This window comes from Lycorma delicatula, chromosome 1 (genome assembly GCF_047948215.1).
Source record: "Lycorma delicatula isolate Av1 chromosome 1, ASM4794821v1, whole genome shotgun sequence".
NCBI lineage: Eukaryota > Metazoa > Arthropoda > Insecta > Hemiptera > Fulgoridae > Lycorma > Lycorma delicatula.
In genome coordinates, this window is record NC_134455.1 from 334122879 (window position 1) to 334147504 (window position 24626).

The 24626-nt window shown below is 30.5% G+C and overlaps 1 pseudogene; it reads left to right on the forward strand.

The window, feature by feature from the left end:
* The first annotated feature begins 5986 nt into the window (after window positions 1-5986).
* LOC142317890 (uncharacterized) lies at window positions 5987-14305 on the forward strand (annotated as a pseudogene).
* Window positions 14306-24626: the final 10321 nt, after the last annotated feature.

Sequence of the window (24626 nt, forward strand, 5' to 3'; positions counted from 1 at the left end):
TAATTTGCATTTTTAAAAAAGAAAACTTATACGTTAATCAGAAAATAAATGACATTAACTTATGGATAATTTAGGTAAAATATTATGATAATTTTCTAGAAACGTATAGATTAATCCATATTTAATATTTTTTCTAAATTTGTGGTGGTTAACGGGGTAGTGAGAACACAGAAAAGTACGTTAACAGCAAAAATAATTAGACTGGTAAGGTGTTTCTATAATTATTGAAGTTTAATTTTTAATTATATTTATTCTTCCCTTAATAAAATATACATATAGTTTCGTTAATTTTGATTTAATCGTGTCAAAAATAATTAATGTTATCATAAGAACTGTAATGTGTACCAAAATACGTAGTACAGGGTGTTCCATATAAAACGCAACCCAACCTTATATTGGTAAGTATTGAAATAATAAAAAGGCATGTGTAAATGTAAGTGTAATTTTAATTATTACCATCCATTACATTTAGAGTAAATGTTGGAAGTGGCCGCCATCTTCTTAAATACAAGCTTCAATTCTTTTTACAGCGTTTCTTGCAACTTTTTTCAAAGTTTGTGGCTGGATATTTAATACAGCTTGTTCAATATTGACTTCCAATTGTTCAAGTGTTCGTGGTTTGTTGCTGTAGGCTTTTTCTTTGAGGTAATCCCATAGAAAAAAATCCGCCGCAGTCAAATCTGGAGATCTTGGTGGCCACAAGCCTCGACCGATAACACGATAACCAAAGAATTCCTCAACGAAATCAGAAGTTGAACCTGCGTAGTGCGATGTCGCACCGTCATGTTATAGCCAGCAGTGTCTGTCTTCCTCTTCCAAGGGTGCGATGAACTGAAATAAAATATTCTGATATCGATCTGCATTAATGGTGTACTCGAAAAAAATAGGACCGATTATTTTCTTCCGCGATATCGGGAACCACACGCCCAACTTCTGCGGGTGCAATTGTTTTTCGTGATAAACGAGGGGATTTTCAGCACTCCAAATTCTACTGTTTTGGCTGTTTACGTAGCCATCCAAATGAAACCGTGCTTAATCTGTGAAAAATAACGAATCCATAACATAAATTCCCTCGCGCAGAAATCGGCGGAACCGTTGACAATATTGTAGCCGTTTTTCTTTGTCGGGCTCAAGAAGTTGATGAACCGTTTGAATGCGATAAGGTCGTAATTGTAATTGTTTGGTCGCCCGATGAACAGTTGATTTGGACAAATTAATTACAGCAGACAAACGTCTGATCGACTTATATGGCGAGGCGAGTAATCGGTCTTTGATTTCAGCGACTGTATCTGTATTCAACATTGACGCAGATCTTTTGTGTTCCTTGTTATTAACAGAACCAGTCTCTCTAAATTTTGCAACTAACCTTAATACTGATGTTTTGTTAGGAGCTGGTTTATCTGGGTACTTATGGCGAAACAAATCTTGCACTGCAACCACTGATTTCGTACTGAAGTACGACTCAACAATGAAAACACGTTCATCTAGCGAAAACACCATCTTGTCTCTAGTAATACACTGAACGTTATGATTGCATTATTGTTAGTATCGGTAGTGTTCTACTGCGTCGCCGCGATGTTCAGATGTTGGACGAGTCCATTTCAGTAACGAGTAGGGGAGTAAGCTTGACTTTTGAAATTTCATGGATGAGTGATTGATGGGTTGCGTTTTACATGGGACACTCTGTATATCTCTTAAAACCGATACATTAATATTACTTGGATTTTAATAGCCGATCTCGATCGCGATACTTTAAAAAATAATTTTTAGAAAAAATTAAAATACTTAAAAAATTTTTCCCTCCCGTCTAACATTTTCCTGACGATCAATGGTATTTTATCTTTAAATTAGTCAGTTTAAAGTAGTTTGAAGTGTTTAATCTTTTAATTTACTATTATTTAATGGTAAACGCCAGCGAAACAAAATTTTTAAATAAATTTTATACGTCAGTGTTTCTTTAGATCCCTTCAATTAAGTCAATAACTGCCAAATTCCAGATTTCAATCATTTTAATGCTGCAGTATAAGAATTTTATTTTTTTATCCATTTTACTTCAATGTTTTTTATTCATTTTTATTATTTATAAAGCTTTTAAAAGGGTAAAAAATCTGACCAAAAAACAAGCTTTTCAAATATGGTTCTAGGTTTAAATTCTAATCAGACCCGCGAAAATTTTTTTAACATAATTCATTGTAATTTATAGTTACCATTAACTGTAAAATAAAATAGAATTTATGTTTTAATCCGAGTATTCTTTGGAATAGAACATATCGATAATAATTGGATATCTTAATTTTATTACATTTATAACATCAGATACTTGCGAAATTTATAAAAGTTTATTACACTGCTGTGTTTTAGTCTCCCGCGTTTTATTTTTTGCAGAGTTATCTGCATCGTCAGACCATTTATGTGAAAATTAAATTAAGTTAAAATATTAAAATTATGGAGAAATATGTCTACTACCTCAAGTTACTATAAAATAAATTATTTCGTTGCTAATAAAACCTGCGGCAGTGTGTACAATCTGTGTGAACTATTAGTTTTGGACGATAATTTGAATATATATGAATTAAATATAAATAAACAACTTAAATGTTTTACTTTCCTAATTCAATTGCCAAATTCTACTTGTGCATTAATTATTCTTTAGTTACTGTTTTTATTGTGAGCGTTATCGAGAGAGAGTAAATATTTAATTGTATGGTAATTATTTAGAAAGATGACGCGCATTCAAAAGTCAATAATTTAGTATATATATAGTTGTCTTTACCGAACTGATTGTAAATGCACTAAAAGAAGTGTCGCTTTTTATAGTTTTTGACTTATAAAGATTTTAAATTTAATAATTAAAAACTCTTATATATTTCCTTAGCGGCGAGGGTAAAGTTTTGAATTTGTTTCAATAGTATTTTGTTTACATTTTTTCTTTTTCATGTAATCCGTATCTAATGCTTATTATTATTCTTAAATATACTTCACTGAAATTTGTGTCGACTGATTTCAGTTGATAGATTTTAATGAAATGTAACGCGATTAAATCGACAGTTTCTGAATTAGTGCGATGTCAACAAACAAAATATAACGTTCACTTAGCTCGCTAATCTCATCTAATTAACCTTAATTACTAAATTTAACGACTGTAGGTTAATTTTACATACGTAATAGCCAATTATTTAGTCCAAAAATAATTTATATTACACTTTTATAGTATAGAATTACGAAACTTTTCGTGAGGGAACTGTGTAACTTACTAGGGAGGTATGTTGGGTATAGGCGTCGTATTGATGCAATATCCGAGTCATTTCCCTTGCAACAGAATATGTAAAGATATAGGTATTTAAATACTAGCGACACTTATCTTGTTTGTTGATGATTAATCCGATGATCATTATAATATACGCAAAGATTATTGAATTTTGAATGCGCGACATCTTTGTAAATAATTACCAGATTTTTATTTATTTGTAATAGCATGTTTTCTACACTTGAAAATGTATATTTATTACTCGTAATTCGAACACTATAATTAGATTTCTGTTGTTATATTTATATCCTTAAAAATATTCCTGTAAAACGTTTTTAATATCTGTTTATCATTCTTGTGTAGAAGTTTTTCCAATGTTGCTCTCAGTATTCTTCTTTGTAAACTCCTGCTATTGTTTTTTTTTTTTATAAGCACGAGTATTACAATTCGATTTTTTATAATTGTTTTATATAATTTATTATTATTTATTTTGAAAGTAATGTTTGGTCAATGAAATATATATATATATATATATATCCTGTTTAGCCTGCGGGAATCATCGTCAGGCATTACTTTAGAGGATGAATGAGAATGATATGTATGAGTGTAAGTGAAGTGTAGTCTTGTACAGTCTCAGGTCGACCGTTTCTGAGATGTGTGGTTAATTGAAACCCAACCACCAAAGAACACCGGTATCCACCATCTAGTATTCAAATCCGTATAAAAGTAATCTGTATAAAACCTTTACTAGGATTCCAACGTTGTAACTCTAGACTTCGAAATCAGCTGGTTTGCAAAGACGCGTTCACCACTAGACCAACCCGGTGGGTAGCTGATACATTTGTATTAGGTTGTTGTTTTTTGTGATTTATTTTATTTTACTGAATTATATGATGTAGTTAATAAGGTTCTGTAATTAGGGAACCAGAAGGTACTATATTATAATTGATTTTTTTATTTTATCGTTATCAATGATAACAGTTAATACTCTATTTTTAAATAAAACAAAATAATCTTTAGTAGACTAGTTAGGTTAACCTAGCTAATCTATGATTTCTCTCTTTGGTGGCGTTATGGATCAATTGTCAAGTTATTCAAGTAAAGACAACCATACGTTAATAAATTCGAGTACAGTGTTCAAACAAACAGAAAAAGAGTAACTTTAATATGTTCCAATCCAGATCGTGGATACCGGTATTCTTTGGTGGTTGGATTTCAATTAACCACACATCTTAGGAATGGTTGACCTGAGACTGTACAAGACTACACTTCATTTTCACTTATAGTATATCATCCTCATTCATCCTCTGAAGAAATACCTTGGTTACGGAGACTAAACAGAAAAAGAAAGAAAAGAGATCCTAGAAAATCTTCGTGGCGCGAACTTATAAGAGACAACATTGTAGACAACGTTAGTGACGACGTCGATGACATGTAACACCTCTGGAAGTTGGTAGGATATTACGGACTTGCAGATGAATTCATTTCCATTGCAGACTATCCCAGTTTTAAGAAAACCGGAATAAAACCTGTCAGTATGAATAAATTGCCTCTATCGTAACAGTTTGAGCACCTTCCACTGCAAGAGAGTAGCAGACAAAGGTCATTAGACTCCCGCCAATAATTCTTTACGGAATGACTTAAGTATTCAAGCTGTTTGATTTATTTGAGACCGCTATAAACAAATCTGACGGCGTCCTTTTGTTAGACAGAAAGGAAATAACGATCCTTGGTTGCTGTGTATAGAGCCCTAGCGCATATGCGTAAGAAAAATATTCTTTAATCGGCTCTCTCGACCCAGCAGGTGTTTCTTATAAAGCTGAAATTTTGAATATTCTATTGAATGGTTTATTGCCGGATGATGTTGTGACTAACGAAACCTCGTATCAACTGCGAGTCCGAGAGGAAGTTGCTGCTTTACGCTCTGATGTTTTATCTGTGGAAATTACAGAGGTAGAGGTACTTCAGGTAATTTGCAGTTCTGGTAGGAATAGAGCCCCGGATTTTTAATGGAATCACGGTGGAGCACCTTGTCCGTTCTCTTGGAATTTGTATTGGCACTTTTACTAGAATTTTTAATAGGCTGCTATTTACCCTGTTTGCTGGAAAAAAGGTGTTCTAAAAATGTTCTTTAAAAATGGTAACAAGGGCATCACTGTGAGCTCCTCTTATTGACCTTTAACGCTCCAGCCAGATACTGGAAAGATCTTTGCAAAGCTATTGTATCATCGTATTACTTATAGAATGAATTCCAGAAAGTTTTTGATGGATGATCAGTATGTTTTTCGCCCAGGCAGTGGCGCGGAAGAAGGTATTCTTAAGGTTATGAACATTGTTTCTTCTCTCGAGTCTGAGTATGTCTTATGTATGTTTTTGAATACATAAGGGGCTTTAAATAAATCGTGGTAGTCTTCTGTCCTGTAGTAGCTGCTGCAGAAGAGTGATTGTGCGCAGAATGAGCTGAATGTGTTATATGGTTATTTCAGCAAGACGTTGTTCTTCAAGACGACGTCTCAGAAGTAGAAAAAACGCTATCTAAACGTTTGCCGCAAGGTAGCGTTTTAGGACCTCTGTTCTGGGTCGTTGAATTCGATGCCGTTGAGGTAATCCAGTAGATGCCGCGTCATCTGGTTTGAGGATGAGGGGTATTTGCGGGTCAAAGAAGATTCGTGAAATGAGATCTAATTCAGTGCAACCCAGGTTTGCAAGATACTCCAATTGTAGAGTTTGCAACATAAGATGGTATTTAACGCAGAGAAAACAACGATGATGTTGCTCAAGGGCAGACTAGCTGTTACACGACGACCTCGTGTACCAATGACAGTTCATCGAATTAGGTATGTCCTACTGTAGAAGTATCTAGGTGTTATCTAACCGTGATGAGAATTTTCGATAGATGAGCGCTTTCAATATATTATCAAAAAGGCCTGTTCTGCTTTCTTCGGTGTTCGGAGAGCAGTTCACCCCGATTGGAGGCTTAATTTCAGAACCATGCATGTTTTGCATAAGGGTGTAAGAGTGCATCCTTATACAGATGGGCTTATACAGGTGGTCTGCACCTGTCTGTTCTCATCGAATGGGGTATAACTGTTATACGTCGAACTGTAGGATTGTCTCTCGAGAGGCGGTCTTGCTATTTCTGGTGTTACATTGATATCCTTGCAACTGAGCGTTAATTACGTTATGATGCTAAGAAGACAGGCCCACTTACCTCTGGGTGCATAAAAGAAATAGTGACCAAGGTTTCCATTTATGGCAGGTCAGGTGGATTGAATCGTTTGATGGCCGTTACACGCATGGTATTTTTATACTATATGGGTTAGGGGCTCACCTGGGTGATTATATCACCAAGATATCGTTTTGGCATCAAACCCCGGTTAGCTGAGATATTTTCTGTTAGGATGAGAGTGGATGTGTGGAGAACTCTATGATGGAGCTGAGGCGTAGGCACTGACATCGGTCCTGAAAGCGGACCAAAGCAGAAAGAGATAGGGTATGTTTTTATTAGAGGCTTATTAAATTTGAGGCTTATTTATTTGTGATTTTTAAGTAAATCAAGAGAAGTATGAGTAAATTGAATTATAAGACAAAATTGTCGTTGTTGCAATCAACACCTGTTTTGTCGGTATGAGAACAGTATTTTTGGTGTTTAAAGATTCAATCAAGTAATGATCTGAGTGCATAGTTTAATTGAAATTAGATATAGGAAGAGATTTTGTGTGAAACCTTCGTTGTTAGAGGAAGGCGCGGGGATCGCGCTTTGAACATTCATGGTCGTTTGTTGTATCATTCTTTGTTCAAAGTTTTATTGAATTGCTTTGGAAGGTATAACCGGATACCTCTCTTTCACGTCACGTTGATTTATACCATTTACTATATATACATCTTATATACAGTTTTGTTATTTTGCGAAACTGATTGTAAATGAAACAGTTCAAAAAAAATGTTTACTAAAATGTAATAATATAACATAATTTAATTTGATATAAAAATTATCATTTTTTGTCTCTTTTAATGTTATAAATCTATTTAACCAATTATGACGTATAAGCTGACATGTGCCAATTAATTTTTTATAATTATTTTTAGCGATTAAATATTTTATAAAATTATTATTATTTTATTTTTTTACACGATTAATTGTCTGCAATATGTTCTCTCCCAACAATGAATGATATATTGAATGTCTGCAATTGACTTGAAGAAGAGAAAGTCTAACAATGATTCAACAAAACTCTATTTTGTCTTTTATTCTGGTTGGCTACCTGCAATAGCTGCCGAAAGATGTTAATAAAATTATTTTTTTTAGCGTGTGAAAATATGCCAAGCCTGACCGGGACTTGAACCCAGACTCACCGGTAAAGGCAGAGACGCTAACACCCCAGGTCTTTGAAGGCAGGACCTTTGAAGGTCTGCCGATGCTTGATGACATATCTGCGGGCCATTCCGAGCAGAATAAAAAAATTTGTCCGATCCGATCAGTAGAACACAGATTGATTGAAAATAAATTTTGAGTACGCATTTTACCAGTGATAGGAAAGGAAAGAAAGAAACCAGGGGGTTGGGGCTTGAGACTTGTAAATAGTAGGTTTCTAGCAGATGTTTTTTTAATAACATTACTTTGTAAGAATAACGCTGCAGATCAGGGACGGGTCCTAATTTATTAAGAAGATGTACATATTTATAACAAGCTATACGAGTTTCTTAGATTTATCGGTTCAGGTAGCATAAGTGGAATAATACGGTAATGACAAAGTTTATTAATGTTATACGTTTTGATTATTGTTATAACATAAAATAAAAAGTATTTTATTCAGTTTAACTGATGAGAACTATAATAATAATTAAGATAAAAAATATGCAAACTCTGTAATCAAAGTACATTTCTGTTTGAAACTAATTAGAATGTAGAAAAAACACTATTAAAAATAATGTTTTTACCACAGAGATTAGCTCTAATTCAAATTACGAATTTTATTTATTGAAAACAAAACGTATGACTTTTACTAATAGGTACAGGTATTAGATAAAATACTAGAAATTGTTTATTCATTATACAATCAGGAAAATCGTGATGAAGAAATTTACTTTTTCTGGATTCTATTTTTCTTTGAGTTAAAAATCTTTCTGGCACAAGGATTATTTCGTAAGTAAGCTACATATGAATTATTTATATAATAAATAAGTCCGAAGTATTTTTCGTTATAAATGTGATTTACTTCTTCTTTTTTTTTTTAAAATAAATGTGATTTTCTTTGGCTTTCCACTACAAAAAATGAAGAATATCAAAGAACCTTTTTTCAACTTTGATATTCATATAACAGAGTTTTTTCTTGTTAAATCAAGATTTATTTTCCACACAGGGCAGAAGCTAACTATTAAAGTGTAATAATAAATAATTAAAAGATAAAAATAAAAAATATATTACTAGAATTGCGTTTTGAGTGAAAATATCTATTTTATTAAGAAAAAAATTACAGTTAAACATTAATATTTCGTCTAAAATACATTTTTAAATTAACGCTTTTTTTTTTAATTATTCATTTCAAAAATTATTAATTAAATTTTTGAAATTGTAAAAGTAATAAGTCATTTTTTAACGTACTATTCGTAAAAGATTACTTAGAATCAACCTCCAAAACATAAAAAATATTTTCAGAAGAATTAATCTGTATTAAGTTTACTACGCTGACAACGTATTGCTGAATTTCATATATATATATACATTTATAAATTTATACTTTTTTGTGTTTACTTTATTCGAGTGAATCCAACCTAATTTTCAAGAATAGAAATTTAACATTAAAAACAATTTTCATGTATTTTAGGTATTTAATTGTAAATATATAAAAAATTAACAAAAATATTGAAAAAAGATAATTTTCAGTTAAAAATTGAATTTTGAAGTAGAGAAAAAAGGTTACATACCCTGGTTATTTATCATCAAAAATTCTAAAAAGAGTCATAGTCATTCTTTAATAAACTTATTAAAAACGAAAAGTCGGAAAATAATTTTTATGGAGATCGGATCATTATTTCTTATTCTTTTATTTCTCGATAATTTTTAGAGGGAGAAGACGATTTTACCAAGAATTGAAAGCGTTACATCTTTCATTTGAAATAGTTCTTGATTCTACGCCTTACTTGAGAGAATCGAGTGAGAGAATGTGATAATTTCAAAGATTTAAGAAGAGAATAGTATTCTAACGGCTATAACTGGATCAATTTTGATTGTAGAAAGTCGTTTCAAAAAAGTTATATGTAGAATTTGATCTAGTTTCTTTAAAAAACCTAATTCCTAGATAATCCAAAACTGGGGTTCCCTAGGTTTAATGGGAAACACATTTCAATATGTAAAAAAGTATTTTTAACATTCTACAAGTTACAAATGGGAGAGTTAATGGAATAATAAAACGATTTTCAGAAACAGGTAATATGTCTAAAGACAACAGAGGTAGAGATCATAAATCTCGCCTATTTTCTTATAAAACAGAAGCGATTAAAAAATTCATTCTTTCTTTAAATTGTGTAGAATGACACTGTTGTGAAAATAGTTCAAGAAAGTGTTACACAACGGTGCAGTTAGTTAGGTTAGAAAAAATCCGTTCGTAACAGACTCTTCAGTTTGTTAAACAAAGGGCGATTTCGATAAAGGCAATATTGTTAAGTACCTAATGTCAAAAGAATTAGGAATAACTTCTGGAGTCAATTATACTTCGGTGACTGACGCACTGGACGAAGAAATAATCCTCAACGCTAATATGGAGACGAATAAGATTTCGGAAAATTGTTTAAAAATAAAAGAAAAGTTACGCTATTCAGAAGCTGAAGGACGAAATGGAAAAAGAGGATCAAGATCTTCTTATTGTACAGGATTGCATTAAAAATTACACTATATTATTAAATAATATTGTGATATAAAATTTATTTGCCGTAAATTAGATTTTTGTAAATCTATTTATATTTCTTGTTTTGTACGAAAAATACAAATTTTTCTGTGGGTTTCTTATGTATTAGATCTAATTTTTGAAGAAAATAAAATTGAAAAATATCTTTCATAAAAATATTAGCAATTTAAAACCTTTTATTTTACTCTTTTATTTTTGTACGTTTATTGTAACTTAGACCTTACTTAAAAAAAAGTAATTCCATCAAAATGACACTTTGCTTTACAATCTCTGAAAATTCCAGATTTACATAAAAAAACTTTTTCATGAAAATTTACATGAAATTTATTATAAAAACGTTTGAGAAGTTAACGATACGATTTTTCAGTAAACCACTACTATCCAGCGGCAAACTCTGAACACGATTCTCAACCACAAATAGTATCTTACTTTGTTTTTGGTCGGGCACTGACTTTGAATTTAGTCATGTTGATAGATAGATTTAGTCGAATGGACGAATGCGGTTTAACATTTTATAGTCTTCTTCATTGTCTGGAAAGGGAAAAACCATTGTAAAACCAATTGTATTAGATTTTTTTTTTGGTTAAAAAATAGTGTATTCAGTGATAGACTTTATCTTATATTAAATTTTTTGTATAGTATGTTCACTCTTCGGATAAGTAACTCGTTTTAATTAAGTTTAATATGTTATTGAAATAGAACTAAATTTTAGGGTTATATGTCATTAAAAAAATAGCTGATGCAATACTTTCTTAAAATAATTAATAATACTGGCTAACGATGTACAGGCGACAAAATCAGATTAGAGTAAATGGACGTCGGACGGATCTGCCCTAAAACTTATAGTTAGTACATTAGGCAATGTAATTTACGGTCTACACCGTTCGGAATACAAACTGCATTCTAAGGATAGAATTTTACAGAAAATTTTATCATTTATTCTCAGAAAAAACTAATTTAATATAGTAATACTACCATACCATACAATAATAAGATTTTTGTTATATTAGTAGCAATATATATATATATTATTTTGTTATATATATTACTGAAGCGTCATTGAAATTATATAATTTTCATTTTGAAAATTTTGGTGGATTAATTCTTTTTCTTATGAAAAGTAATTAGAACTGTTTTTCTGTCATACATTAGAACCAAACAAGTTCCTTATATAACATAAACAGACGTAATTAACTGGTTAATAAGGAGTTCGAATTCAACCCTTCGTTAAAAAAGGGATGGATTTAGAGGAAATTAATCAAACTCTAGTTAATGTTTGATTATGATTTTCTGCTGTAAAATTCTTACATCCCCACTTGACTTTCTATTGTGTGCAGTAGCTCATGGACAGAAGTATTTTAAGCTGCAAAGGTAATTACAGTGAGATTTGCTTCTTAAATTTAAGGGTTTTTTAAATTTTAAATAAAATAAGACCAAACTAAAAGACAGTATATTTCGGCCTTAGAATAATTTTTTATTAAATTTTTAATTTAATTTTTAATAAAATTCTGTATTGAGATATATGACAATCCTTAATACTGGAAATGCAATCACGTTTAATAATTAGTAAAATGCTAAATATTCGATTCGTTTCTTTACCAAATCCGATTTCATAAGATGCTGTATGAAGCAAACAAGTTTTTTTATAGTTATCTGAAAGACCACACCCACATATATGTATTAAATTTTTAACATTAGTGAGGGATCCGAGTTTATTTAAGTAGCTAATTCGATGCCTAAACTGAAAAATCTTTATCGTGACAAGGAAGAAACAGATTTGGATTTGATTCTCTAGAATTGAGTTAATTAAAAAAAAGTTTTTTTTATTAATTTAATTATTAATAAAATTATTATCTTTACCTTTAAATTTATTTTAAACGATCAAGAAAGCCTTTATATAATTCACTTTAGTAATTGTCAGTGGCTTTCTTACCTTACTAATAATTTCATAGGTATTAGTAAGTAAATTATTCAGATTGCTTGTTTAGTACTTATTAATGTAAATTGAGAAATAGAAAATTTTGTAACGGTACTTGTTTAAACCAATGAAGGATTTTACGAAATCTCTAAAACTACTTTTGGCTTCTTCCGCAAATCGGAAACAAAAGATAAATATTAAAGATAAAAACACGACTGCCAAAAAAAAAATTGCTCTTTAATATGGGTAACAAATTTGTGTATACTAAACTTTGTTTTTATATCTTTTAAATTTATTTGAATATATGTATATATATATATATATATATATATATATATATATATTCTGTGTGTTTGTGTAGTGTGTATAAACACACACACATGCGCGCACACACACACACACATTCAAATAAATTTAAAACATATAAATACATATCTTTATATATAAAATTGTTAAGTTCGTTTGTGTACGCTTCAAAAACTCTAAATGTTCTGCACCGATTGAGCTCAAATTTTAGCACGACATATAACCCGCATCAAAGATTGTTTTTATTTATTTTTCGCATCATTCACATACCCGCGACCGCGAGAAAACAGTTTTTTTAACGGACAGCTGTGAACCAGTGACCGCGCCATCTACCGGAAGCGAGGAGAACACTCGCCATACTAGCTAACGACAACTGCAGTCACATGTGAAACAATACCTGTTCCAAATTACATTGTTTATTAACAAAAAAAAATAAAATAAACGTATCCACTTGCATCTAATTCAGATTATTATACAATCTGAATTAAATATTCACTTTAATCGAGGTACTTCTGTGTGATCGTGTCGTGATTGAGCTGCGCCTTTCACCAAATCGTAAGTAGAGGTTATGTTTTATATGAGAGATGGTCAGAAAAAATATTAATTTTTTATAATTATTATTTAACTAATATTTTACTTATTTATTTAATTTCATGTATTTAGTTAATATTAATTTTTAGCCACTTTTCAATACTGTCTGTCCTGTGTCTCATTGTTGTCGAGCTGCAGCTATGAGAACCATGAGAAATAGGTGAAAAAAGTTTAAATAAATTTTTTTGGCCTTTTCCAAATGAAAATTTTTTGTTATTAAACTTTTTCTGTAGGTTTTCAACCTACAGCTGTGAGAGCCATAAGAGGTTATAATCTTATCCCTTCCTTCTATTCCAGTGAAAACCGAAATAATGCTTCGCAGAAAATCGAATTTGGGCCGTCGCACTCGCCACATAGAAGGATCAAGAAGATGGCTTTCGAATATGACTGAGGAAGAGCGGGCATCCGTACCCGAGAGAGGAACAGACTAAGCACAACCCAGTTACGTAACGTGGAACCAGCAGAAAGAAGAGCAGCCAGGCTTGAGGATGCACGATTGCGAGCACGTCAGTCGCGTTCTGCAGCAACAGATTTGGTTCGTTCTCAACGGAATGAACGCGACAGGGTGAGGATAGCTGAAACACAAACCCAAAGGTCAGGTGATCTGAATCTGCAATACAATTTTCTTGCGTTCCGGTACAATCCAGCTGTTGATTATAGTTCAAGTCGGCATGTTGTCATTGGCCAGATGAGTCATGTCTGTACCTACTGCCAGGCTCTAAAGTTTAATAATGAAACGAAAGGGATGTGTTGCCTGGCGGAAAAATCAAATTGCCTCAACTTGATGCACCACCAGAGCCATTGAAAACTCTACTTGCTGGATCTACCGCTGAATCGAAGCATTTCCTATCGAACATCAGGAAATATAACTCTTGCTTCCAAATGACGTCATTTGGGGCGGAAATCGTAACGACTCAATTCATGCCAACTTTTAAAATCAAAGGGCAAATATATCACAATGCTGGCTCCCTGCTCCCGTTCCCAGATAGTGACCATAAATTCCTTCAAATGTACTTCATTGGTGATGATAGAGATGAAGTCGATGCACGTTGAGGAATACATACCTCGTTAAGAAGATCCATTATTTCGCAGCTACAGAAGGTCCTTCACGAAAGGAACAATTTGGTGCGTTTGTTCAAAACGGCAATTGATATGATGCCATCAGATACCCACAAGATTGTCATTCACGCAGACAAAACGCCCGCTGGAGAACATGCCCGGAGATATAATGCTCCAACTATAGACGAAGTAGCAATTGTCATAGTCGGAGATCAGTTCCAATCTAGAGATATTGTTCTCCATCGAAGAAACGATAAATTGATAAACGCCGCATAAACTTCGCTGTGCCAAAGCGAAGCGTGGCAGGGTACAGCTAGTACACGTATATAATTATATATAGCCTATCACAATCCCGGTAGTATAAAAAATTTTAAAGCGGGGTCATATATCTAAATCGGTTCAGGCATTGAGCTTCTACGGTAGAACATACATAATTACATACACCCTAAATACATTACACTTCTTGGGCAGTCGTAAAAAAATCTGGAATAGAAGGTGACGTGTGGAAAATCAAATATAAATTATCTCATCCATTTTTCAGGCTGCAAACTAATGATGGAAGTTTCAACTTCCCTCTTTAAATTTAAGAGGGAAGTTTTTTACCGCTGTAAATTAAATTTTTGAGAAAAAATATGACCATCAGTTCATATCGCTAACGGTAATAAAGAAATACTGAGAAATTACTTTCATAAATTGGACGTTCGACAAGGAGTTTACATAATTTTATTTGTAAAACTCTTAATATTAAAGTTTTAGTTACTCTTACAAAGTTTCAATGTCTACTTCAGTATACAATAATTACTGCATTCGATTACCGTTTAAAAAAAGTTACAGATTTCTTTAGCGGTTGGATTTTAACGTAATATATGGCATTTAAGTATAACATTCTCTGCGAGAACTTTTTTCCACTCTCAATATATTTTTGTCGAGGCAATCCGTTGAAGAAGTAAAGAATTTATAGTTATTTTTGCAAAATTTAAATTTATTATCGAATAATTTTTCATATCAATATTTCGTCATCACTAATTTAAGTAAAATAACAATTATGTTCAGCTGAATCTATCGCGATCTTAGCCGATGTGGATGAAAAATTACCTATTTCTCTTACAGTAATAGGCTAATAAATAAAACAGGAGTATTTAAACTTGACTTCAGTAACTTGAATAACTATTTTTAAAATACTATATTACTAATACTACGAAGTAAAAAGAATTAAGTCATCATACTTAACACATAGTAACGTGTAGTTTTTCGTTTTCTAGTTAAAATTGCTTTTTATTTAAGAAATTCATTTCTATTATGAAAGAAATATTAAAAGCAAACAATATTTATATTGTTTATGTATATAAATTTATATTTATAAATTTATCTGTTTGATGTAGAAAGAAGTATTCCAGATTTTCTGGATTCATACGACGTTAATATCCCTCATAACTCATCCGTACTTTTCTTTTAAATTTTATAATGAAAATCAGGTATTTTTATTTTGTATAGAACTTTTATTTTACTTCCTTTGAAATTTCTTTTCTTCCCAGTAATTGACTAGAAGTTAATTTAATTAGTTTTTTATTAATTTTTATTAATTCTTTATCTTAAGCTATCAACTCAATTATCAGATATTTTGTAAGCGTAAACATTTTCTGTTTTGTTTAACTCTTTGTCTTGCTAGATTAAGCTTTATCTCTATTCCGATGGCTTGCTATGATTTTGTTACCATATCTGTCATATACGAGTATTCCATTTTACATTTGAATTAATATTAGTGTATTCAGAAATTCTTAAACTTATAAAATTATTGTTGTAATGGAAAGAGACTTTACTTTCTGTTTCTTTTAATTACTTTGAGAGATTAATGTATTGCAGTAAATGTAGTAATTACAATTTACAGTATTACCTATGTTAGTTTTACAGTAAAATTAATTACTTTATACATATTTAAGAGTCTTAGGATAGTATACCTTGGATTTTTTATTCAATTAAGAAAAGTATAATAAAAAAAAAACAAGACGTCTTAAGAAAAACAAATATGTTATTAAGATTCGATTTAATTTTTTTCCGGTCGAGATAAAGAAATCAATAATTCTATTTACACTGATTGATGGAGAATGTCGAGGAAAAAATAAAAATAAGACATACAACGTAATGCAGCTGCGCTCCAGTTAAACTGATGAGAGGTAATTAACTTTTTAAATAAATAAGGGTAATTAAATTTTAATGTCAAATTGTGAAAACTTTGCGAATAAGAAATTATAATTTTATTTCATTATTTATACGTAATAGAATGAAGGCAATTAATCTTTTTAAAGATTTTATTCCACGGTTCTTATGAGCCGGTGGAAAAACGATAATTCAAGTATTTCATCCGCTTAATATTTTTCAGTATTAAGTTACGCTGTGTATTTTATTATAATAAAATTTATTCAACAAAATAAAGCGATTAAAATAAGTTTCTCTGGGGGAAGGAATTTTCTATTTAGAAATCGTACTCGATTTTAACCAACAATGATTCTATCTTAGTGAAAAATAGTAATAATGTGCCTGTTTCAGAGCTTTTTAGAAAATATATTAAAAAAAAAATAACAAAATGTGTTTTTAAAAAAAATATTTACTATTAAAAAATATTACATACGTAAAATTTCTCTAAGCCCTTTTAAAGTACACTGAGTTAAATAGAATCTGTAGATTATTGGAAGTATTATAATAGTAACCTATCAAGAAATAGATAGATAAATTTGCGTGATTATTTGTCGTTTCTATCTCTTTGTGTGTAGCTATAATCAGCCTTTAATATTCCGTTCAGACGTTAAAATATTTACTTTGTTTACATCCCTTTTTCTAGGGTAATATGATATTTTCAGATATATTATAACTCGGAGATTGAACAGAGGAATGAATTTTATAAGAAAGATGTCAAAAGTTTTTATAAAAGGACGTCAAACTCTTTCTTGTTATAATATTACCAGGATTACTCTTTCTTAAGCTAACGTTATACCGATTTTAGATATGTTATCTTGTGTGTAACCTCTTTATATTCCCGAAAGAAGTGAATATTTTCTTAGTAGAAGATCGATCATCTTTACGGCGTTTTGACGTACAGTATACAGCATAGAATAAAAAAAAGAAAGTGGTCTGTCTTACAATGAATTAGAATGTGGGCGTACTGTTTTAAATAGCCGAGTTCTAAATTTTAAAACTGAAATGTTTTTCTACAGTCAGTGTTTGTAGGAATGAGAATAATCCGGCATCATTTGTATAAAATATCTTATATTACAAAAAAAGAAAATAACACATGATGTACTGTTACAATAATTAAAGGTAATGCATCTTATTAAAAAATTCTATAAAAATCAATTTAAAGACATCTAATTGGTTTACTACGTTAGTAAATATAATGCAACTTTCTCGGGAAAATTTTTATTTTACTTCAGTGATGTTAAATAAAACTAATTAAATTTTAATTAGTTTTAAAGGTGTAAGTAACCTGCACACTGCGCCTCACTAGAGGCATTGGTATCAAGACCGAGTCCCGGCTTCTGGGGTGGAGTCCAGGAACGACATAGTCGGACTTGGATACTCCGCCCTAGGGGTTAGAGGCAGGCAATGAAAAGATCTAACCGGCGGCCTGACCTGTCGGACTAGACTTATGATCGGCGGACGGGGATGCCAGTTTGAGTAAACAACCTCTGTTGTGCTTTGCTATATAAAAAAGGTAAGGTGAAAAAAAAAAAAGATAAAAAAAATAAAAAATAAAATTTTAATCAAAATAACATTGATTGTCAATTAACAAAGCAGGTTTTTTTTGGAACCTTCAATAAATTTAGTAGGCCAATTCTGAGGTTAAGAAATATAATATAATAATGAAATTTAGTATGAAAATAAGCTAAGACCAGTTAGTTATTCAAGGGATTTATGTTAATTATCTTACAACAATAAATATTTCTCGTGAATTTTTTACGAAAATACTGGTAAATTACAAAATGTTTTTAAGAATAATTATTAAATAAATCTACACGAATAAAAATATTTTTTAATCGGTCGACAAAGAAATACAGATCTAATCGTTTAAAGCTGTAACACGATGAGTTATAAGATGTGATACATTTACAAGTAATTTTGACAAAATTTGTTGTAACGTTATCATAATTTTATAGAATTTTTTGAAATAAATTTAGTATTTTTTTTTACTGCAGGTACACCCCTAGAGTAATGGCGCGCATCATAATTTGTTAAGATCTCAGGTTATAGGCAGGCAGATCAATCAATGTTAGCGATAACTTAGTAATTTAAGTCGACAAAGCTTTACGCGGAACTTTACTTACGAGACCTTTACTATGAATGACATCCTTTCAAAACTCAATTCGGCTGCCTAAACTACGGATGACATATTACAGAAATGTAATTTATGAAAATTCCAATTTTTTCCGGGTAAACCTACTAATATGTATTTTGTTACTCTCTATTGTTAAAATTAATTATCGCTTTCATGAATCAAAAATGTTTTATGTAATACAAGATTTGCCATTTAAATGTCTAATAATGATTAGGGAAAAATATTAGTAGAGTTTCAATGTAATTAGCTCATCCTCATTTTTGCGATGGAATAAATTCTAAATGTCAGGCTAATTGATAGACGTAACAAATTTTTCTCATGATAATATTTTACATTGTGTCAATATTTTAGCTCTAAAAATTATGTACTAGAGTTCGTATCTTGCAACACCCACCAAACACCCATAAGCAACATATATTATTATTATTGAACTGTTCTTTGTAGCAATTTGATCAAACCGTAAATTGTTTAGTTGGGTTTAACTTCAAAACATCAGCTTATCTCTTTTTTTAATACGTCTGAAAATCAGACGTATTCAAAAATATCAGACGTAATTAGCTTGACTCTACTGAAATATTAGGTTATGTAACGTTATCATAAAAAAAAGTTATCAAAATATAGGTGGCTTAACATCCACCTATTATTTTAAGTACGTAGAACAAATTGAAGCCTAAAACTGTTCAATAGATTCATCTTTAATAACATTAATAATAAAAAAAACAACAAAATAATAATAAGAAGAGGATGAAGTAGTGTTAGCTTATATCAGTCGTATCTTGTAGTCTGTATTTAAAAATGTAATTTTATACATCAGACCGTATACGTAAAATTTAGCTATTTAAGGTTTTTTCTGTTGCATATGGAAACCGATAATAATATTTTAAAAAAAATTAATGTAACTTCAATAGAGATTTATTTTGTTTTTTACGATTAAAGAAAAACATAAATCTTTATTTAATAATTTTTGCTCATCAATGTTAATAAGGTTCTGTAGACTGATGCACTAACAATAATAATATACGATCAGCCAAGATTTTTTTCTCAACCGCTCATAACTATTGTTTTATTACTGCTTCTATGTCTTTGAAAGAAACGATCATTGCAAAAATACTACTGATTGAGTATTGGTATGTTTGAAGCAAGTTTAAGTGTTGTAGCTGCTGGACTAAAGATTAAAACAGAACTCTGAATGTATCTATCCCAATAAAATCTTACTTCAACAGTTTTTTAAAGTATTAAAAATAGAAATATTTTCTTCTGATTTTAGTGAATACCAGTAAATATTGTTAAAAATTATTCGAATCCAGTAGTGTAGCGGTTAGCGTTACACTCCCTAGCAATTGTTCGGTGATAAAGCGGAATTCAGACAAATAAAATTTTAAATATTAATTTGGTTTCGAGTTCTTAGGGCAACCGTATATCTTGACAATCGAGTTTCAATTAACAGATATTATTTTAATAAAGATATACACATTTTAACAGTTAAGAAAAACTAAGTTAATTTTTTCATTGACGTAATTTAATTATAGTAACAACAAATTTAATAAACTCATCTTTAGTCTAGTCAATTGAAGTGTAAAATAAAGCACTTAGTTTATATCATCAATTACAATAATTTTGGTATCTGATTACAATGAATTTTGGTTTATATCATCAATTACAATAATTTTGAATCTAATTATTGTACCAATAATTTTGGTACAATAATTTTCAGTATTTTTGGTATCTAATTTTGTTAAATTTAAGACGTATATGTTAGCTCAGATATTTTAATAGACTTCACTACCTTAATTTATATAAAATTACCGTCCACTTCTATGTTGTTCAAGTAATTTGCCGGGCTCGTTTCACCACTCCCTTTTGTTTCAGTTAGTAAATGGCAAGGGCTAAGGATAAATAGCTGTTGTAATGCTACAATGAATTCGTGTACAAGTATTCCAAACTGAGTTTATTGAGACAATTTATTCTACATTCTTGTATAATAACGTAAAAAAACACACACAAAAAACAATATAAATTTTGATAACAGCAAATTCCTCCGCATTTTTCTTTTAATCGTATATACAAAAAAAAAAAAAAATTATTTTTCATTTACATCGGTTTAAATTCATTGACCTAAACCGAATTATCTAATAATTCTGTTAAGCATGGACCATTGGTATAGATATATAATTATAGTTAATATACAAAAAAACCGCTTACCAACAATTGAATTCGACGCGTTCAAGCGCTTTCGGAATTAAATTCCATCTTTAAGAACTCTCATATTCAGCCTATTTATAATGTTAATTAAAACTTCACATGTAAAATTATAAGAAAATCGTGATATTTGGTTAAATGATAACAGTTGATCGTGTATGTTTTAAAATTATGTCAACGTAAACGTCCTGTTAATTTGGTGGTCTCAACTGTTATCAAACCGTTGACGACCGTGTGTGAAAACAGTTAAGACCAAAAATGGACAGGACGTTTACGTTGACATAGTTTTAAAATATATACCACTAACTTTAGGTTTTAAGCAAATATCATGATTTTCTTATAATTTTACATGTGAAAATTTAATTAACGTTATAATTAGGACGAATATGAGAGTTCCTGAAGATGGAATTTAATTCCGAAAGCGCTTGAACGCGTCGAACGGATTATTTAAGATAATGATTGTGATTTATTATATGTTCCACAAAAATCCTTTTAAGGTGAAATAATAAATTATATCTTCTACGAAAGGGGGTCTTTTCTTAGTTTAAATTCTCTGATTAGAAATTATAATTATGTACTTTACACTAGCAAGGAAATTTATTTTAATTCTTATCAAAATAAAATTTAAAAATGATGCCATTAAGAAAGATAATTAAAATAAAATAAAAAAATAGTGGAATCTTTATTTAGATTATATATACATGTACTAAAAAAAACTAAAAATTGACTATTAAGGGAGAATGATAATTATCTTTTTCCAAGATAGATTTCAAGCCTCTTGATTCGATTTCAATACCCTCTCTAAGGTTTTATGCTTCCAAGTAAAAGATGGGGTGGACTAAACAAATTTATTACAGCTATGAAAATGCAGACAGATTTTTGTTTCATACTCCGATTTCTTTATATATATAAAATGTTTTGTTTTTTACGCATAATTTATCGGAGATATAGTATTCATTTAACTGACAAAAATTTACACATTATACATTTAAACGCAAACGAATAATTGTGCTAATCGATTATTGAAATAAACTAAAAATATAAAAATATCAGGTCAAACTCTTCGAAATGATTTTGTTTAAAATGTAAAATTTGATGGCTATTTCTACTGCAAAACAAGGATCATCTCAGTAAAAACTGAAGAAAATTAGAATATATATATATATATATATATATATAAAAGAAAAACAAAATTTCTTTACTTAAGTAAATAAATTAAAAAAAAAAATACTTGTAAGTAGAAAAAATGAATAATGCAGTAATATAAAAAGATATAAAAGTTTTACCAACCTGTAAAACCTCATTTTACAGCAACCACTATCTTTTTCTGTTAAGTCATAAACTTGATTTAGTTAAAATGAAATTTTTAAGGAGTTGAAGATTTCAGTGGTTTTGATGTTTTTAATATAAACTACTTGAACAGCCCTAACCATCAGTTTTATGCATTTTTATTCTTATTTTAAAACGCTTAAAATATATAAGGCAGTGGCTTCTATATGAATTTGAATGCTAGACCGGTGTTCTTTGGTGGTTGGGTTTCAATTAACCACACGTCTCGGGAGTGGTCGGGCTTTTTCTTTATTTTTCCTGTTTAGCCTCCGGTAACTACCGTTTAGATTATTCTTCAGAGGATGAATGAGGGTAAATGAAGTGTAGTCTTGTACATTCTCAGTTCGACTATTCCTGAGATGTGTGGTTAATTGAAACCCAACCACCAAAGAACACCGGCATCCACGATCTAGTATTCAAATCCGTGTAAAAATAACTGGCTTTACTAGGACTTGAACGCTGGAACTCTCGGCTTCCAAATCAGCTGATTTGGGAAGACGCGTTCACCACTAGACCAACCCGGTGGGTTATCGGGAGTGGTCGGTCTGAGTCTGTTCAAGATTACGCACTTAGCGGTACATTTTTATTCTGTAACCTGGTATACGTAAATAAATTAAATAAATATATAAATATCCACGCTTTTTTCATACCTATGATAAGTTTTCTTAGTTTTACTCATGACCTCCACTTGACTTCGTAACTTGAAAACTGTCTTGGCTAGAGTCGACTCCTATCACCTTCTCTACTCAGTTCAACATCAAATTCAGACACTTCCTTATCAAGCGTGAATCGTCGAGGGTGGCTTTTAGGAAAAAACTTAACCGTGTACAGAAGTACAACTTGGTGGATTACTGAGTGAAATGGTTTTCTTGTAACCTCTCCAAAAGTATGAACAAAATGTTCACCTTTTAATATGCGAAGCTCTGTATCGAACATGATAGAAAGTCGTTTCATAGGATAAAATACTGTTATGATTCTCAGAACACTTTTCAATATACTAATATTGCTAGAGTAAATTTTACCCTATTATAATTCAAACAGGATAACCATATTAAACTGCAGTATAAAAAAAGAGAAATTACCAGAAGTTTTTTTTACAACGGTAGAGGTGACTAAGAAGTGCCGCTCGGTTTGCTGAGTATGTTATTTCTTGATTTCAGTTACTGTGCTGCCGTACTTAGATTCCCTTGAAAGTTATTGTATATACATTTAAAGTTTTATATTAAACATAAAATTATTATTTCTTTTTATTTTATTTTTCTTAACTTTGCGTTATTATATTAGTCAATTCAAAATTAGCAATTTAAGAAGATATCAATAATAGCAAATAAATTAGTATTTTGTTACTGTATCGCCCTATATCAAGGACTAGCTGAGTGCATAAAATCATACACAATACGCAATAATAATAAAAAGCGTCTTTTGTATAAGAATACATAAGTGACTCTTCAGAATTGTTTCTTAATTACTAACAATTTTTCACAACCATATTTTAAGTCACAGCAAATGAAGATACTTCTTTATTGTCATGAGTTGTTTGATTTTTATTATTAACTATATATTTTATAACTATTATATTTCACTGGCACGGTGATCGATAGCTCAGAACCTCTGAGAAAAATAGAATTGAATATCAAAAAATTAAGAGATTGGAAAATTATTATCATAACTTAGTTTATTTTGATCGTCACTGTTGTCACTGTTATAAAATGTTATATTTATTAGACTTAACGAGTACAAACCTTTCCGTGAATTATAATACATATTAATCTGATTAAATTAATTAATTTATGTTCGGTTTATAATTTTTCTTCCACTGGTTGTAACTATTCAATTATTTAAAAAAAATTAACCACTCAAAGTGAAGAATCTTACTAGAAAAAATAAAATAAAAATATTAAATTTTTAAACCAGTAGAAAAAGGATAATTTTCTCTTGAAGGAGATAACTGAACGGCAGCTAATTCCTATAGATTCTGCTCATTCTGGCTGATACCTTATAACAGCTGTCTATCGATGGATCGTAATTAATTTTTATAGCGTTTAAAAAATTGCCTTGCCTGAACAGGACTCGAACCTAGAACCTCCAGATGGAAGGCAGAGACGCTATTACTCCGCCACGGAGGTCGGCTAACAAAAAAGTAATCGGTTAACAAAAATATGTTTGCCATTGAAAATAATAAAAATTCTCCACTGCCAAAATTTATAACATAAGGACGAAGGGGAGGGATATCTCACTCAATATTTCCGTTATCAAAATTAACTACGACATCTAATCATTTGTTAATTAAATAAGCCCATCTCAATCGTAAAGATTTATAATAATTTTATTATCAGTCTCTAGCCGATTATCATAGCGTTTATAGAACAAATACTGATATTCAAATCGTTCATTTGCTTAATGAGATCCAACTTATTCACTTATATGTTTTTTTATATTAATAAAAAAAATAATTTGGGTTCTAATTACTTACAGACTGGTTCAAAAAAATTTGTGTTAATATTGAGCATTAGATTTACATTTACTTGCAGTATGCCTTGCGCACTCCAAGAAGACGGTGTTCTTCATTCCTCCATATGTCATATGAAATGATGAAGACCTCCGCATGACGTATATGTCTTCTTATACATCATATATCATCGTAATCGATTTTCTTACTTCCAAACTCCAGTGTATGCTCATTCTTAACTCAGATCGATAATGTTACCACTGACACATCACAATATATACCTCTGTTTC